Source organism: Tursiops truncatus, chromosome 19, assembly GCF_011762595.2.
Source record: "Tursiops truncatus isolate mTurTru1 chromosome 19, mTurTru1.mat.Y, whole genome shotgun sequence".
NCBI classification, from domain to species: Eukaryota; Metazoa; Chordata; class Mammalia; order Artiodactyla; family Delphinidae; genus Tursiops; species Tursiops truncatus.
Window position 1 is genome coordinate 57738866 of NC_047052.1, and position 6429 is coordinate 57745294.

The following is a 6429-nucleotide window of genomic DNA, read 5'->3' on the forward strand; positions in this document are numbered from 1 at the left end:
AGGGGACACGGGTTCGTGCCCCAGTCCGGGAGGATCCCACATGCTGCGGAGCGGCTGGGCCCGTGAGCCATGGCCGCTTAGCCTGCGCGTCCGGAGCCTGTGCTCCGCAACGGGAGAGGCCACAACAGTGAGAGACCCGCGTACAGCAAACAAACAAACAAAAAATACATTATATTAATTAATAAGAGATTGAGAAAAGTCCCTTGACTCTCCCCTAGGACTCTCTCCAGTCTCTTATTAATTAACAATGTTTTTTATCAGCATCAAGGGACTCTTGCCAAGAAGGTGAAAAATTTTTTAAAGTTTTTAAGAAATGAGGTGAATAAAGGAAATACTAATATGAGTGAAACAAAGAGGAAATGTAAAGGAACGAGTAATATGACTTGTCCTAGTAGTTTGGAAATCTTTAAATAGAATTTACTTTTTTTTTTTAATGAATTATTTATTTATTTTGGTCTGTGTTGGGTCTTCATTTCTGTGCAAGGCCTTTCTCTAGTTGTGGCAAGCGGGGGTCACTCTTCATCACGGTGCGCGGGCCTCTCACAATCGCGGCCTCTCGTTGCGGCACACAGGCTCCAGACGCGCAGACTCAGTAGTTGTGGCTCACGGACCTAGTTGCTCCGCGGCATGTGGGATCTTTCCAGACCAGGGCTCGAACCCGTGTCCGCTGCATTAGCAGGCAGATTCTCAACCACTGCGCCACCAGGGAAGCCCTGTTTGGAAATCTTTAGTTGCTATTAAGAAATGGGATGAATCTAGGGAATTCCCTGGCGGTCCAGTGGTTAGGACTCCGTGCTCTCACTGCCAAGGTCCCAGGTTCAAACACTGGTCAGGGAACTAAGATCCCACAAGCCAAGCGGCGCGGCCAAAAAGAAATGGGTTGAATCTAGCAGATATTGATGGGGTTGAGACAAAAGTTTTAATCCAGCACTACCAAATATTGAGTGGGCCAAATGGACCCCCTTCTGGGACTCAACATTAAATGGCCCCAAACAAGTCTGCTCTATTTACCCCAGTTTGGAGACATTAAAAAAAACCTGAAAGCCAAGATTACTATGAGTACCCTGACCATCAGTCACTTGGGGCAGTGGTTAGGCAGATTATTCAAGGTAAAAGTCAGGGTCCCTTGGCTTCACCCTTTACTGTGGACCCGAAGCCTTTTGCATAAGAGTGAGTAAAATGGTCAGAGTGGAAAAGATGAAACAGTAGGGAAGGGGGTAGGGCACAATTTTAAACGAATAACATAACCATTGAGAATATGATAAAAACTTGTTAGAACCGACTAGGTCCAAGATGGTGGAAGACTCCACTTCCAGTAGACCTTGAACCTCATTATACACTCGTTGTAATACATTGCCATGTTAAATGACATACCCACAGGCACCGGGACCGTTCTGAGGCTGACCGTAAAAGTCCAAAAGGTGGGTGGTGGCCCAATTCCTGGGAATCCTCCCCTTCCTCAAAATAGTTCAAATAATCCTCCCACTCATTAGCCTATGAAATTACCAAGCCCATGAAAATTAACCACCCCGTATTTTGGGGCCACTCTCAAGACTTTTGAGACGGACCATATTCTGTCTATGGAATATGTATCTCTCTAAATAAATCCGCTTCTTACATATCACTTCGTCTCTCACTAAATTCTTTATGCGATGAGACATAAAGAACCTGAGCTTCATTAAGTCCTGAAACAAAGTGTGCGATTTCAATTAAAAGACAGTGGGTTCGGGCTTCTCTCGTGACGCAGTGGTTGAGAGTCTGCCTGCAGATGCAGGGGACACGGGTTTGTGCCCCGGTCCGGGAAGATCCGACATGCTGCGGAGCAGCTGGGCCCATGAGCCTTGGCCGCTGAGCCTGTGCATCCGGAGCCTGTGCTCCGCAACGGGAGAGGCCACAGCAGTGAGAGGCCCGCGTACCGGAAAAAAAAAAAAAAAGACAGTGGGTTCAAGTCCCATCTGGGTTGTGCAGTTTCAAAGAGAAGTTTCTAGGATATAAAGTTTTGTCAACTTTACCTCAGTGTTTAATGGAAATGGATATTATGTCTGGCTGGGAAATACTTCCCTTACCTAGAATTGTAAAAACAAAATCTGGATGAAGTCCTCATAGAGACTACGGTTTGTGAAAGGAAAATCAAAACGGAGTTTCTGTTGCTAAGAGACCTCTCTAAAATGGAGCCAGGAGGCCATTAAGGACTTATGACTTATGCATGTCTCAGCCTGGATGGAATCTGACCTTTTGATCACTCATTGCCCTAATGAAGGCATCCAGAATATTTGCCAGAAACTCGAGTTACTTATCGGACCCTTACCCCAAAACAACTCATGATTCTTGCAGGACAGGTATCTCCTGACTCGGGTCAGAGTCCGACACAATTCTCACCAGGCAACTTTTAACAATCTCATGGCTTTTTGTCTTTATAAGCCCCTGACTCCTTCTATTCCCTACTCTTTTTCTCTTGTTGCTGAATGCAAGTTCCTGTACCCAACGCACAGTGAGGCCAAGCAAACCAAAACATTGGAGTTTGGAGCAGAGAAAGGTTTATTGCAGGGCCAAGCAAAGAGAATGGGTGGCTTGAGCTCAAAAACCCCCAAATCCCTGATGTTTTTGGAGGAGAAGTTTTTTCTTTTAAACTTTTTATTTTATATTGGAGTATAGCCGATTAACAATGTTGTGATAAATTCAGGTGCACAGCAAAGGGACTGAGCCATGCATATACACGCATCCATTCTCCCCCCAAATCCCCTCCCATGCAGCCTGCCACATAACATTGAGCAGAATTCCCTGTGCTATACAGTAGGTCCTTGTTGGTTATCCACTTTAAATATAGCAGTGTGTACATGTCTATCCCAAACTCCCGGGGGAGAAGTTTTTATAGGCAAAATTGGGGGTGAGAGCTGCAGGGTGTGTGACTTTCTTCTGACTGGTTGGTAGTGAGGTAACAGGGTGGGAATCTCTGCTCAACCTGAAGTTGCCATCTTCCACCTGGGTGAGGGCCTTAGTTGCTGCGGAAGAACTCAAAGATACTGAGTTCTGCAGCATTATGCAGGATTATGTATATCCCTTGAGCAGCAACCAGGATCTTGCTGCATTGCCGCACTCTTGTTTCTTGACTGCTCTTCCTTTGTTTCTGCATCCCCTCACTTCCATGATTAGCAACTGTTTGAATCTGTTCTTTGGAACTCAGGGAATGTCTAGGAGGCTGAAGGAAGCCTATCTCCTACAAATAAGAAACAGGGGGCACAATGGGTCCTGCTTGGGTTCAGTACCTTGCCCTATGCATTTCTTCCATTTGGCTGTTCATTGATATCCTTTATCCTATCCTTCAGTAAAGTGGTAAACATAAGTAATGTTTCCCTGTGTTCTGTGAGCCGCTCTAGCAAATAATTTGATCCAAATGGGAGGAGGTCATGGGAACCTCCAATTTGTAGCCAAGTTGGAGAGAAGTTGTGGGTAACTTGGGGACCTACTACTTGAGATTGGAATCTGAAGTGAGCTGCAGTCTCTGGACTGATGTGGTCATAGACTTCTTTCATAAAGAATGTCAAAGGCCAGATTCTGCTCACAGAGATTTATACATGGATGTGACTTGCAGTAATATGAGAACCTGTTGTTTCTAATTTTCTGCCACTCTGAATTGCCAGGGAACCTCCTAGGTAAATGCCCGAATTTCTGGTCCATGTTCCCAAGGAAACAGGCAGTTCCACTTTGCTATTTCTGAAGCTTATCTTCCCATTTCAACAATATCTTTCAATTTTCCCTCTAATCCTTCTTGTGATGGCCTCTCCTCCCAGAGGACTATAGCTTTTTCATAGCAGTAATGCAGATGTGACCATCTTACTGGAAGAAGGGAAAGAGGCTTAGATGCTGGTAGAAAAACCTGTCAAAAGGTATGTTTCTGGGTAAGTTGTGGTGAATTAGCCCAAGTAAGTCTTTGCAGAAAAGATCCTTGTAGGAAGCATGAAGACGTTTTAGGATATTGTAGGGATACACTATTCTAGGATCCCAGATGAAAAGGAAGTTGAGGGATCTTCAGCATAGGCTCCAAAAGGACCATTCCTCTATCTCCATTTATTATCTGTCTATATCTGTTATGGTGTCACCAGAAGGGGGACCCCTTTCAGGGTCTGAGAGTGCAGTCTTGTCTAACACCCAGAAATGAATTGTCCGAGGAGACACACGTACTGACAAAGCAAAAGACTTTATTGGGGAGGGGCGCCCGGGAGGAGAGCAGCAGGGTAAGGGATCCCAGGAGAACCGCTCTGCCATGTGGCTCCCAGTCTCAGGTTTTATGGTGATGGGGTTAGCTTTCCAGATTGTCTGTGGCCAGTCATCTTGCTCGTGCCCATATTTGGTCTGGCTCAGGGTCCTTCCTGGTGGGACGTGCATCTCTCAGCCAAGATGGATTCCTGCGTGAGGATTTCTGTGAAATTGGCAGGACATATGGACTGGCATCTCCTCCCTCCTTTAGGCCCCTTCTGAATTCTTCTGTTTAGTTTTTTTTTTTAACATCTTTATTGGAGTATAATTGCTTTACAATGGTGTGTTAGTTTCTGCTGTATAACAAAGTGAATCAGCTATAGTATACGTATATCCCCATATCTCCTCCCTCTTGCATCTCCCTCCCACCCACCCTATCCCACCCCTCTAGGTGGTCAAAGGTTAGTTTTACAAGACATATTCTGGGCTGGTCTCTCCTCTCTCTCCCTCTTTCTTTTTTTTTTTTTTTTTTAAGATCTCATGGATCTTACTTCCCCACCCGAGCCCCCTGCATTGGAAGTGCAGAGTCTCAACCACTGGACCGTCAGGGAAGTCCCCTCTTCCCTCCTTCTGACCTCTCCTGAATTCTCCTGATTTTTGGCAGCAGCACCATGTTCCTTATCAGGACCTCCTGCCCTGAGACAACTCCTGCAAGTAGTTATTATCTATCATGCCTGGCCAAGGCAGGCAGTTTCGGTCAACAGTTCCCTAGCAATGGCATCTTCTCTAAGGTGGAGGTGTTTACCATCATAACAATGTACATAGGTACTTTATTTATTTATTTATTTTGGCGGTATGTGGGCCTCTCTCTGTTGTGGCCTCTCCCGTTGCGGAGCACAGGCTCCGGACGCACAGGCTCAGCGGCCATGGCTCACGGGCCCAGCCGCTCCGCGGCATGTGGGATCTTCCCGGACCGGTGCACGAACCCGTGTCCCCTGTATCGGCAGGCGGACTCTCAACCACTGAGCCACCAGGGAAGTCCTATTTTATTTATTTTTTGTGTGGGATCTTTAGTTGAGGCATGCGGAATTTTTAGTTGTGGCATGTGGGATCTAGTTCCCTGACCAAGGATCGAATCTGCGCCCCCTGCATTGGAAGTGCAGAGTCTTAACCACTGAAACCACCAGGGAAGTCCCTTATGGGTATAATTAACTAGGAAGTGTGACTTTTCAAGTGAGTCTGCAAATAAATTTGAGTTATTAATATTCATTATGACTATCATTGTTACATAACAAATATTAATAAGTAACTTTTGTTGAGCCACACACTGTGACCAAGGTCTTATGTGGATCATTTCCTGCGTTATCTGCTTACACGGCATAGAATCTATTACGGCTGTCATTTTTCAAGAGTATGCGGAGTGCAGCCAACTGCATGTATGTTCACCAGACTCATCTGGTCTTCTCTTGGGCACACAGCTCAACCTCATTTTCCTGCCCATGCACACAGGGGTGGCCAAAAAGACTAGTTCTTGTCAACAGAATGTGATTGGAAGTCAGGTATGTGATAGTGGGTGTGACTTCTCCCTTTCCTCTTGTTTCCTCTTGGTCAGCTGGATGGTGCCAGGAAAGCCTTAAAGCCACATGTTTACTATAGAAGGCATCTTGGTCCCTGAATCACTGTGTGGTGCTGAGTTCACTGCCTATACATAGGAACATATCTATAAATGAGAAAAACTCATCCTGTGCTAAGCCAAGATGAGTCTTGTACATCTGTGAAATCAGCTATATTGAACCTAGGCTAACTTTTATCTTGAGGTACGAAGACATTATACAACTCTTCCAGGGTCCAGAGCTGGTGGGGACAAACCCATATGATAAGTTTCAGCAGTTGGAAAGCAGAGCTGACTCTTACCTGATGCAAACTTTCCTTCCGCAGTAGTGGCAAAGAGTGGGTGGGGGCAGAAGGATAAATGGACTACAGGCCTCAGGGCTCCATATCCTCCTGGGTCCCTAGGGAGGTTACAACAAATTTCCACTGACTGGTAGATGCAGTGGGCCCATCACAGTCTACAGGCTGCAGTGCCTTCCACCTACTTGGCTCTAGTGTGCCCACACTGAGTGGGTACGTATAGGTTAATAGACTAACAAGGCACAATAATTGGCTAAATATATATTTTGTTTCCAGATTGCAATAAATCCTCCCTAAATAACGAATACTACAACAAGAAAA